Source organism: Pleurodeles waltl, chromosome 3_1 (assembly GCF_031143425.1).
Source record: "Pleurodeles waltl isolate 20211129_DDA chromosome 3_1, aPleWal1.hap1.20221129, whole genome shotgun sequence".
NCBI classification, from domain to species: domain Eukaryota; kingdom Metazoa; phylum Chordata; class Amphibia; order Caudata; family Salamandridae; genus Pleurodeles; species Pleurodeles waltl.
In genome coordinates, this window is record NC_090440.1 from 435582049 (window position 1) to 435595075 (window position 13027).

A 13027-nucleotide genomic window follows, 5' to 3' on the forward strand; every position below is an offset into this window, starting at 1 on the left:
ATGGTCACTGTGAAAAATTATATGCAGCTGCGCGCTTGTGATTTGGCAAATGAAATAATGCAGACTTTAGGTTTCTGCGCAGTGCAAGAAGGAAATACTTATGTACATGTAACTCAAGAACAAGGAAAGAAAATAGTGCCCCTAGCTAGAATCATACAATGGATCTGGTACTTGCAAGACAGGGCTAGAGTACCACAGATAAAAGAGTTACCAATGAAATTGTGTGCACCATTTGAATTTGTGTCCACTGAAGATAAAAAGCATGTTTGTTTTACTAATGATTCATTGACTGAAATGTTGTTTTATGACACAGTAGAAGGAACAGCGTTGTATAATGTGTGTCAGATTTTAAAGCAAGAGCTACGTGAGATGTGTCATTTTTACGCTGATTTTTGGTTCATTGCTAATGTTTTAGCACCTAACTGGTTCAATTACCTTGCAGATGTTAATGAGAAAAATTCAGAGAGAGAAGTGTACACCCAGAATTCTGCCTTAGTGGGGATGGCTAAGTGGGTGCCCCAGAAATGTGAACAGCTGAGAGAAAAAGCCACTTACAGGTGGGCAGAGATGAGAGAGATGCACATTCCCCTAGATTTGATAAAAACTGTGCAGCACGCACAAAAGCAGTCTGTCATGCAAGCAGTCACAGAGCAGTTGGGGAGAGGAAAGTTACCAGGACAGAAATGGCAAATTGATCAGGTTTTAGGGAGAGTGATTGCTGCAAATTACCAAGGAAAAATCGAAATTATGCTGATACTTTGAAAAGAATCTGATTCATTCATACAATTTGGAGACAGAATGGCCCAAATTGGCAAAAATGCAGTGAATGGAGGTTTGGTAAAGAATGAGTCTGCCCCAGCCCTTCTGACAGTGCAAGAAAAGGGAAGCTGTGGCGCAGCAGATAAAAACCTCAGTGCTGATGTGTGGGCTGAAGCCCCAAGTGATCCTCCAGAACCTGCAGAAAATATAACAAAGGGCCTCAAAAACGTCCTGCTGATTATAAAACAGGGAAAGAAAGAGGAAGGGTGCAGTTTAAATGAAAAATGTTATTTGCAAGAAAAGTCATACTTGTTTCTTTTGCAGATCCTACCACGTTTCGCCACTGTCCCGGAGTGTGCTGTGTGGTCCCCCTTCCGGTGTGTGCGTGTGGGGTCGGGGAAGGGACCGAATCCCCAACCTGAACCTGGCTGAGTAAAGTGCCAGCACCATGGATCCATTTTGCGCAAACTGCGCCTTCGGTTCAAGTTCAACTTGTTTGATTGCATTCTTGCACTGGAACTAAGCTGTGTTTTTTTTTTTGTTTTTTTTTTCCCTTCTCGTATGGAACTCTGACTTTTGCTTACCTTCCAGAAAACCTTTCAGGTGGACCGCGCACCTTTACATGAGCAGAACTCATGCCACATCAAATTGCTAACACTGTTGAATTAGAGACTCACTCAGAGTATAAAAATTGCCCAGTCTTCTCTATGTAGATGTATCTGATGTGAAAGGTTATGAGATCAATGTGTTAATTCACTTCTATTGCTTTACAGGGATTGCTTTGATCATTCAAATCTGATTTGCTGATAATGTTTTTTTTTTGTGCTGATGTTTTTTGTTTTTGTTTGAAACAAGAGATATGTGAAACAAAAATTCATTGGTCAAAGGGCGGAATGTACTGCCATTTGATGGAGTTTGTTTGACCAATGACTTTGTGTTTCACCACTGCGCATATTAGTTGCTCAATGTTCACCAGTAGCACATGGTATGTTTTGTTCAGTTGAGCCGCCTATTGGCTTTGACATGGCATTAGCCATTACTTTCAGTTTACCCGCCTATGGGCTTTGACATTGCATTAGTCATTACAATCTGTATTCTGCCTATTGGCTTTGACATGCTGTATCCAGTCTAGCCGCCTATTGGCTTTGACATTGCATTCCTATTGGCTTTGACATGATGTATTCAGTTTAGCTGCCTATTGACTTTGACATGCTATTAGATATTCTGCCTATTGGCTTTGACATGATATCATATATTACATTTTGTATTCAGCTCCGCTTCCTATTGGCTTTGACATGATATTAGACATTGCATTTTGTATTCAGCTCAGCTGCCTATTGGCTTTGACATGATATTATACATTGCATTTTATATTCAGCTCAGCTGCCTATGGGCTTTGACATGATATTATACATTGCATTTTGTATTCAGCTCAGCTGCCTATTGGCTTTGACATGACACTAGACATTGCATTTGATATTTAGGTTAGCTGCCTATTGCCTTTAACATGACATTGCATTTGATATTTAGGTTAGCTGCCTATTGCCTTTAACGTGGAGTTAGACATTGCAGTTGAGAATCCAAGCTGTATTTTTCCAAGCTGTGTTTTTGCACAAGAGAACCAAGATGTTTTTCTCACAGTAGACTAGACATGATAAGAGAGAGTACATGGGTGTTGTTTTTCTTCGCTTGAGCTTGGGAACAGGAGTAGTCTTGGAGACCTGGCCAGTCTCCAAAAGGCTTGCTCAGTTTCCCAGGTCTGAGAGGAGGGGGCACACCTTTGTAACGAATGTAACAGGCTGCAGAGGGTTAGATTCGAATCTGCCGGACCTCGTGCTGGAGCTAGGCGCCAGCTGGCAGCAATCCCGTGTGGGTAGATGAATCTCTTTCTCGCGGCTGACAGGGGTCATCAGCTTGCAGACCTTAGAAAGATGAAGCTGTAAATAGTTTCCCACACGGTGAAGTATTTGTTTTGCTTTGCATTCAATATCTTATAAATATAACCTGCTGTGTATATTGCAAACTGATATATTTTGTTTGATTAACGCGGGCTTGAAAGCTACTAATTCGTCATTCATAAATATTGTGGTTGGGGAAGAATTAACAACAATAAAAGTCTTCTTTGACATCAGAAGTGCATTTCTGTTGTGTTATGTTAGTGCTTAAAAACTAGCTAAGAGGAAAGCACTACAGGTAGGCCCTAGTAGCCCCATTGGCAGGGTGCAGTGTATGTTTAAGGTAGGACATATACTAATGTGTTTGATATGTCCTGTCAGTGAAACACTGGCAAATTCGGTTTTCACTGTGCAAGGCCTATTTTTCTCATAGGTTAACATGGGGGCTGCCTTTAAATATTATTAAAGTGCAGATCCCCTTTGGAGCAGATAGAAATATTGTGTTTAGGGTCTCTGAACTCACAATTTAAAAATACATCTTTTGGTGAAGTTTATTTTTAGATTGTGTGTTTGAAAATGCCACTTTTAGAAAGTAGGCCTTTTCTTGCTTAAACCATTCTGTGACTCTGCCTTGTTGTGGATTCCCTGTCTGGGTCAATTTGACAGTTGGGCTGTTTGCACCTCTCCTCTAGCCAGTGACACAAAGGGAGCTGGGGTGTAGCCTGCATATCCAGATGAGCCATCTGTGTTGGGAGGGAAGGGACGAGTGTTCACTTATACCTGAATGGGCTGTGCCTGCCCTCACACAATACAGTCTCCAACCCCCTGGTGTGTGTCTGAGGCCTGGCCTGGGCAAGAAAAGATCTACTTCAAAGGCAGAAAAGGATATAAGTAGTGGACCAAAAACCCCTGAAAATTAGATCACTTCTGGAATCAAGAAGAACCTCTGCCAAGGAGAAGAGTTGAGGAGAAGTGCTGCCCCTGCCTATGACTGTGCTTTGTTGGGCTATCCTGCAGTTATTACTTCTGCCTGTGAAAGGGGATGAAGACTGGACTTTGTTGTGCATTCCTGCTTGTGAAGAATGTCCAAGGACGTGAACTGAGCTTGCCTCCTGTTTTGAAGTCTCAGGGCCATCAAAGACTTCCTCTGCTAACATCTGGACTCTGCTGAGACTTTGTGGCTGAAATTGACGCTCCACCTGCATCGCGGCTCAGAGATCGACACATCGTGGGTGGAGAAACAATGCGTAACACCCACTTACGGAGGCTGATAATGACGCAAACGTCACACATCGTGGTTTTCAGATACCGTGCGACCGGATGTTCCACGCATCATCCCTGGGCATCAAGGTCAACCCGACTCTGCGCGGATCAAGGTGCCCCGCCCAGAAATCGCTCTCTTGCGAGGGAGAAAAACTAGTCATCGCCGACCCAACCAGAGAAGGAAACAATACACAGCCTCACTTGCGAGTAAGGAATTGACACATGGCTACCCTTTTCCGACACACGCTCGCCCGTGCGGCTTTATTATTGACGCTAACCAGGTACTTTATGTAACAACAGCATTCTCACTGTTTTCTAAGAATTAAGGCTCTTGGGCCCATATTTATACTTTTTGATGCAAATCGGCGCTTGGACAGATTTGTGTCAAAAAGTTTACCGCCGGCTAACGCCATTCCAACGCGCCGGCCGGGCGCCTTCTTTATGGAATGATGTTAGCTGGCGCTGTTGCCTGGTTTGCGTCAAAATAAATGACGGTAACCGTGCAGCAGAGGTGTAGGGAAGACTGGGGGTTGTGCGCCAAAGAATGGTGCAAGTCAAGTTAGAGTCAAACATTTTGCCACTAATCTGACTTGTGCCATTTTTTGACACACAACCCCCATGGAAATGACTCCTGTCTTAGCAAAGACAGGAGTCATGTCCCCCTGCCCAATGGCCATGCCCAGGGGACTTCCGTCCCCTGGGCAATTCCATTGGGGACAGTGGCATGTAAGGGGGCCCAAGTTAGGCCCCCCCATGCCACCAAAAAATACTTACCCGCACTTACCTGCACTCACTATGGATGGGTCCCCCCATACATGGGTATCCTCCAGGGGTGGGCGAGGGTGGCAGGGGGTGTCCCTGGGTGCAGGGAAGGGCACCTGTCGACTGCTTCCATGGTCTCTGACCATGGAAATGAGCCCACAGGTCCCTTAATGCCTGTCCTGACCCAGGCGTTAAAAAACAGCGCAAATCCGGCTGGGCGCCATGTTTTAAGGCCCGCCTCCTCCTGTCCGTCATTTTGACGCCTGAGGATAAATGAGGCGCACATGGCTTAGAGTCATTTTTTGCTCGGGAACGCCTACCTTGCATGTCATGAGCGCAAGGTAGGTTTTCACATACCAAAAATGACTCAAACTCCATAACTTTGGCACTAGACGGGTCTGGCGTCAAAGTATAAATATGGAGTTAAGTTTGCATCAAATTTGCGTAAAAAAAATGAATATTCATAACTTGACTTGTGTATGTTGGAGTTTTGTCCTTTGGTCTTGTTTGATTTAGATAAATATTACCTATTTTTCTAAACTTGTGTGGTGTCCATTTTGTAGTGTTTTCACTGTATTACACATTGCTTCTGAAGTTAAGCCTGCCTGCTCGTGCCAAGCTACCAAGGGAGGAAGAGGGGGTTAAGTGAGGGTGATTCTCCTTTACCCTCACTAGAGTGAGGGTCCTTGCTTTGACAGGGGGCAACCTGACTGCAACCAAAGACCCCATTTCTAACACACCTCATGTCTCTTTAATCTATTAGCAGACATCCTGTCTTTTCTCTTCCCCTGACTTTCTGGTCTGTGTTTTCCCTCTCTTGCTCTCTGTCAATGTCTGATGAGCAAAAATAAGTGTTGGTCCCCAGAAATAATTGCCTGTGCCCCCGAATGGCACTCACCAACTCAAATTAAGCACTGATCAGTCTTTTAGCAAAACTTTCAGAAACTCTTCAGCTGGTGTTGTTAAATCGTATTGAGGAGTGACTGGTCACCGACTGCATACTTTTCCTTTTTCAAGCTAGAATCTAGAATGGGATAAATACTATCATAAATCTTCCACCTGCCAATTGAAAACTAGGTATAGCGTGAAAAGTAAATTGTGTGTGATCTTTGTGGACCTAAAATCAGTTTTTGATAGTATAAACCAAGAAAGTTTATGTGCTACCCTGGACATGGTTGGGATGTTAGCTGGCTTACTTTAAGTACTACTGTGGCTCAATGGCTGCCCCTCCGTTAAGGCGGAGGAGCGTCACCCCATTGCTCTTTCTGCAGTGAAAACAAGAAAAATAAAATGATAATAAAACAGGTTATTATCATTTTTATTTTCCATGCTGAGTTGAGTTGGGCAAGGCGGCGCCGGGCCATCCTGATTGAAAGCAGCAGCAGCAGTGAGGAGGAGTGGTGGGCATTGCAGCAAAAGTGTGCATGTCGGTTTGGTCTTCCGTCTTAGGACGCCCAAACCGACATGCCCACTTAGATTACTTCACACGAGATGTGGTGCACAGCCAGGTGGAAACCAAGCACGGGCTCCCAGGGCACAACTGAGCATCAAACCAGACCACTGTAAACTTCGTACTTGTATAGCGCACTACTCACCCGTTAGGGTCTCAAGGCGCTGTACGCATACCGCTGTGGAACCCCTCCTGGCTTTTCCCTGTGAGGTGCCCACTCCTGGGCAACCTCCAAGGTGAAGCCAGGCATCCCAGCGCTGTTGGGGCCGTTGTGGAGATTAAGCAAGCTATTACCCAGAGTTACAGAGTGGGACCCATGGATTAGATTAGGCACCGATGCGAGAATGATCAGGTCTGAGGAAATTGAGCCCAAGACCCGCCGAGGAGGGAATGGAACCCTGGTCCCGGGCCAGATTTCTGCATCAGGGTCTGCCGCTCTAACCATTGAGCCACACTTAGACCAATCCCAGCACTGCTTTCATGCTGAGTATCACAAGCAACGGAGCAGCATCTGAAAAGCACCGTCTGGGAGCCTGTGTATGGTCTGCCAGGACTTGAGGGGAGCAGAGGAGCACAAAAGCATTGAGGTGGCGGCCGGCAGATAAGTGCTATTTTATTTATTTCTCCCCTGCCCTGCCCTGCCCCCATGTGCTGTCCCCCCTGCGCTGCCCCTCACACTGCGCCTCACGCTGCCCCACTACTTTTCTTTCCCAGCAGCCGCCTGTGAGGTAGCTGCATAAGGAAAGTTATAGTAGAGTATGTTGGGTCCGGGTGGGGAACTCACTAGTTTGTTCCCAGTGAAACAAGGAGTATAGCAATGGTGTGTGTTAGCCCTTGCTTCATTTATTCTGTCCATCAATAGCATTGTGGCTCAGCAACTATTTATATGATGCTGCTTCATTCGGAAGATCTACGTTCACAAAACAGTTAGTTCCAGATGATGCCTAAGTTGTTTCCAATGGGAATGCAGAACCTGTTAAACAGCTTTCAGACTTACTGTAATATTACTGAGCGTGTTATTAATCAGTTCAGTCAAAGCTTTATTTCATCACTATCAACATAGGCCATAAAAGGACATGATAAAACAGTACAAAGCATATTTTTAAAATACTCATAAATAAAATAAGTATTCATAATCCATTACATATAGTAGGTCTAATTCAATAATCTTACAGAAAAATCACACAGGCAGTCTCCTCCTTAAACAAATTACAAATATACAAAGCCCCATTAAAACAGATAACTGGGGATTCTAGGCTAAAATGTTACATGCACCAAAAATTATTTCTAAAAATTGTTTCCTTAGGCTTGCGTATAACTGACATAAAAGCATAAAGTGCACTGTGCATTGTGTGGAGGCTCCATCGCATGGGCAAGGGGTTGCACTTAAATCTCATTGATTTACTTTAGGGTATGCTACCAGCTGAAGTACATTATTCAATCATAGTCTAGTCAAGACGTAACAATGCTGATAATTTGTCACCCAGGTAAAATAGGGTTGGCAGCCTACAGGTATAGTATGGGCCATATATGGTACCACTGTCTGTTTTTCTCATCACCCACTGCTCTTTCCTATGTCCTTGCATCAAGCATGATAGCCTTTATTGACGCCTTCTCCAGTGTTAAAATCATGGGCGGATCCACTAGTCTAATACTGCTTTCAGTGTTTTGTCAATAAAAGGCAACCATAGCATTTTTAGGGCTCTGTCCAAAGTAAGACAATCCTGTATGATTCTCTTTGTTAGTTTGGTGTCTGGTTTAGCCCATATTGAATGCAACAAGGATATAGTTTTAACTATCAGAATATCATCCAAGTGGTCCAAACCTACTTCTCTGTGCACTATGGTAGCCAATGCTGAGGGTGGGCTACACAGCCAATAGGCTGGCAGTAATTGCCACCAAATTATGAGCATGGCGATGATCCCTCCCATAGACAGCCAATGAACCACACCAACCGCCAGTGCGTTAGCACCATCGACCACGCCGGTAGCCATCAACAGCCAGGTAGAAAACAAGGTACCACCCACCATATTATGACACAGCAAACCACCAGGATTTCCGGGCAGGTACCAACACTATCAAAAGCCTGGCAGAAACAGAACACAGAAAACAAAAGACTCACCAACAGGTACACAGAGGACTCCGCCGCTGCCATGGAACCGGAACTTCAAGTCTTCCCGATGCTCTTCTATGCCATGGCCCTCCTGGAACACCAGTGCTGATGAAGACGACGGTGAGTACAGCCACCTAGCACACAACTGAGGGAGGGAGGAAAAGGAGAGTGACACAAACATGCCCAACACACACACACACCATACACAGAACTAGCTGCAGAGTTAAACCAGTGTCACAGGACACACGTCAAAATGAAACAAGGACTACAGTGATTATCAACAAACACTGTAATATCATGCCAACAGTCACCATATTGTCCATTTGAATATAAATGCAGGCAACAATGTCCAGAATGAGCCAATGGCCAGTCCAAAGTACAAAAGGGCCACATGGCCACAGGGCACAGTCCAAGGCCCAACTTGACTCCTGACACACTCTGGAAACTACTGTTCAGGGTTATTATGTTGGAAATAGGCAGGCACCTCAGGAGGAAGAGGGGTGGATGGACACCTCAGCTGAAGTGGGGGCTCCATGCCCATCTGTCTTTGGTGGGGAGTGCAAGGCAATAGTCTCTAAAGTTGGGAACTTGCCCACTGGTTCTGGAGGGGGCTCCATGCCCATCTGTCTTTGGTGGGGAGTACAAGGCTAAAGTCTCTGAAGTGGGGAACTTGACCACTGGTTCTGGAGGGGGCTCCATGCCCATCTGTTTTTGGTGGCCTCGGCTGGAAGTGAGGTGCTGCTGTCCCTGTGCTGGAGGTGAGGGCTCCTGTGCCTCTGCTGGAGGTGAGGGCTGCTGTGCCTGTGCTGAAGGTGAGGGCTACTGTGCCTGTGCTGGAGGTGAGGGCTCCTGTGCCTGTGCTGGAGGTGGGGGCTCCTCACCCTCTGCTGGTGGAGTGGGCCTCTTGCCTTTCATTGGTGGTTGAGTGGGAACCTTTCCTTTCAAAGGTGGTTGAGTGGGAACCCCTTTCATTGGTGGTTGAGTGGGAACCTCCCCTTTCTTTGCTGGTGGAGGGGGAATTTTGGCAATCTTTGGTGGTGGAGAGGGATCCAAGTGTCCCCTCTTGTGACGAGTCCCCTTGGCCTTTGACATGTCACTGTGTCCTTGCCTCCAGGACTAGGAGTTGCCTCCACTGTCCCCGTCTCCTGTCCATTGCTTTTCACCATCCTAGTCCTCCCTTTCTGAGATGGAGGTGTGCTCTCAGTAGGAGTGGCAGCCATCACACTCTGGGGCCCCTTTGTGCCAGCAGCTGATGATTTGATGGGAGCAGTGGCAGACTGTTTGGCTGAGGTGCTAGGCTGGGTCATTGGGACCCTGCTCTTACGGGCAGGACGGGTGTGGAGGGGGAGGGAAGAGTTCAAGATATGCAAGGAAAAGCTTCTTAAGGAGATTGGGGTGGGATGTGGGAATAGGGATCGTGGAGATTGAGAGAGTGGTTGTCGGAGGTGTACATCTGCTGGACCTGGGTGCAGGTGCATGGACGGTGTGCATGTGTGAGGTGGATGGCTGTTGGGTATCTGAGTGCGTGCATTTGTGTCCCTCAGGTAGAGGGGCAGACAGGGTGGGAGAGGACAAAGGGGACACGTGGACAGGAGTTGTGGAGGTGTCTGTAAATGTGGTGTGTGTGCTGCTTGATGTGGTGATGGTAGTGGCTATTGATGCAGTGCAAGCAGGTTCGAGTGCGGATGTGTCCGTGAGGGAGGAGGAAGAGGAGGTGGAGACAGTGAAGGCAGTGGATGTGGTTGTGTGTGCAACTGTCTGTTGTTTGTGTGAGTGCTTGTGGCCTGAAGTGTGCTGCCTGTGTTTGACTGTGCTACTCTTGTGTGATGTTTTGTGTGCATGCTTGTCTCTATCTGTGCCTGGGATGGGTTGGGGTTGAGGAGACTGGGACTGGGAAGTGGTAGATACAAGAAGTTTCAGCGATGATTGACTCTGGAGCTATGGGAAATTTCTGTGATGTCCAGTATGCCACAGAAATGGGAATACATATTGTCCCAAAAAAATTGCAGAGCCTGTTCGTGTGATGGATGGAACAAACCTGTCTTCAGGCCCTATCACAGATGAAACTGAACCTATAGTTCTGAACGATCATCTAGGACACCAAGAAAAGATATCTTTCAATCTCATAGATGCTTCTCAATTTCAGCTGATCTTGGGCTTACTGTGGCTTACAGAGCCCAACCCTCAAATTAATTGGGAAAAGAAGACTGTCCAATTAAATTCAAGCTACTGTTGGGAACATTGTTATGGTCCTCAAGAGATAAGTAGTGCACCATCTCCCGCTCAAGTTTTAGCTATTAAATCCAATTTGGATTGTGCTCTAGAAAAGGTTGTCATCCCCCCAGAATATAAAGAATTGTCTGCAGTGTTTGATCAAGCAGAAGCAGAGAAGCTACCTCCCCACACATCTTATGATTGCAGGATCGACCTTGAGCCAGGTGCAAATTTACCTTGCAGTAGAATCTATGCCCTTACTAGAATCTATGCCCTTACTGAAAAGTAGAACACGTTCCTAAATGAATATTTGGAAAAATATTTGACAAATGGTTTTATTAGTCCCTCGCAATCCCCAGTCTCTTCCCTCCTTTTTTTGTCCCAAAGAAGAATGATGAGTTAAGAACTTGTGTTGATTATAGAGCGTTAAATCAAGTTGTGGTGAAGAATCGATATCCCATACCCTTGATTTCAGTACTGCTAGATCAGATAATTCCAGCCTAGATATGTAGGACCCTTTAAAATAAAGAAAATTGTAAATCCAGTAACAGTAAAACTCGCCTTGCCTCCTCAGATTAAGGTTCATCCAGTATTCCATGTCTCGCTACTTAAAAGAAGCCCTCCCAATGTTATGACAACCACCCCTCCAGATCCTATCCAAGTAGATTCACATTTAGAATATGAAGTGAATAGAATTCTATACTCAAAGTTTATAAAAGGAACATTATATTACCTCATTGATTGGAAAGGTTTTGGCCCAGAAGAAAGGTCCTGGGAAGCCTTCCAAAATGTGCATGCTCCAAGGTTGATAAAGCAATTTCACAAAAAACCTTCTGTGTGAGGGAGGGAGTTGGAGGGGGTACTGTCAGGAAAACTACTGCCAGCGTTGTTAAGTTCTTCCCTCAGCAAAAACGATTCCACTTTTCCTTGTACCCACATTGGTTGCAGCGGCGTACTCACTCCCTGTGGCTCTTGCGGAGGCTGTTCTTAGAACTAGCTTCTTCAGGTTTAACTGCCACTCAAGATGGTGGCCGCAAATCTTTGTGACGTCAGCACTCCAGTGTTTCTACTTTAGTCTCATGCTAAATCTTCCCTCCAGCTGTTTCTCTCTGGGAGCTATGCACTTCAACTGTCATCCTGAGGAGAATGAGCAGTGTTCCTGAGGTGCTTTGTTTTATTCTTCCAGTTTTTAGTAATTAATTATTTTCTTGTTACGTTGTGCACACCAGCTACTTTTTCCCTTCTAGAGAAGCTGAATTTCTTCCTTCTTCCAAAAACTGGCTATCAGCTTTCTGAGGAGAATTTGTTTTGGCTTAAAATAACTTCAAGCAACTGCAGTAAGGAATCCTTTTGTATAATTTCCAGACTTGCCAAAATATATATATATGTACATATATATTCAAAAACTCTTCGCCTTGCAGACTTGCCAGTCTTAGAGACAAACCTCAGTGCTCAGACTAATTCTTAGAGACTGCGATTGAGAAAACTGAACCTTGAGAAGGAGTTTTCGTTTCCTGTAAAAGACATTAGTATATTCTATATTTGTGAACATTTGAACTGTTCTCCAGATAACCTTGGATACCTCTGACTCCTGGAGAAAAGAAGAAATTAAGTTAACATTGTTGTCTTAGAGAGAGGCTAGTCTCTCAAAAGATCCAGGTTAGGAGAACAATAGAATTGGGAGAATGTGAATGGCTGCACAGTTGAATGCACAGTAGGAATGTACTTATCTATGCTCTTATTACCCGACTGCAGGTCCTTCCTTTAAAGAAATCCCAAAAGAAGAAAGGTGCAGGTTTTCAGAGACACACACTGAATATCCCATCTTCAAGTGGGAAACACAGGCTGGAACTGGATCTGGATCTGGAGGTAGTCTCTCTTTTTCTATTCCAATTCCCCTTTGCCCCTAGCGGATGCAGGGTTCAGATAATCAGTAAAGTCTGAGGACGCATCTGTTGGAGGGAGTTGGGTAAAAGGCATCTGCACCTGTGGAAGTTTGATTTAATGGGTAATCTCCTGAACAACATTCAGAAATTAGAAACGCCATTATTGCTGTAAATTGCACATACATCGCCATTCACATTGTCTCATCACATAAATTCTCTATGTACACTGAGGTGGTGGTGCCATTGTTCAGTTTTGTGATACCCTACTCACTCTTGTGTCCCTTGGATACCTACCACTGTGGAGGAATAGGAGGAGGAGGCAAGACCCCGTGTTCAGACCCCTTTTGGACTTGGCTACACTGGAGGACAGGCACATAATACTCACCAATAGACTGGACAGGTCCACAATCACAGAGCTGTGTGCACAATTGCAGCCTGACCTGACATCAGCTATCTGTCATCCCACTGGGATCCCCTCTCTTGTGCAAGTTCTATCAGTGCTCCATTTCCTGGCAACTGGTTCTTTCAAAGTGACAGTGTGCTTGGCAGCAGGAGAGTCATAGCCAATGTTGTCAATCGTGCTGGCAAGGGTTTTGTCTGCCCTGGTCAAACACATGTGCATCTACATCGCTTTCCCTCAAGTTGAAGATTTGGCCACTGTGAAGGCAGGATTCTATGCAATGGG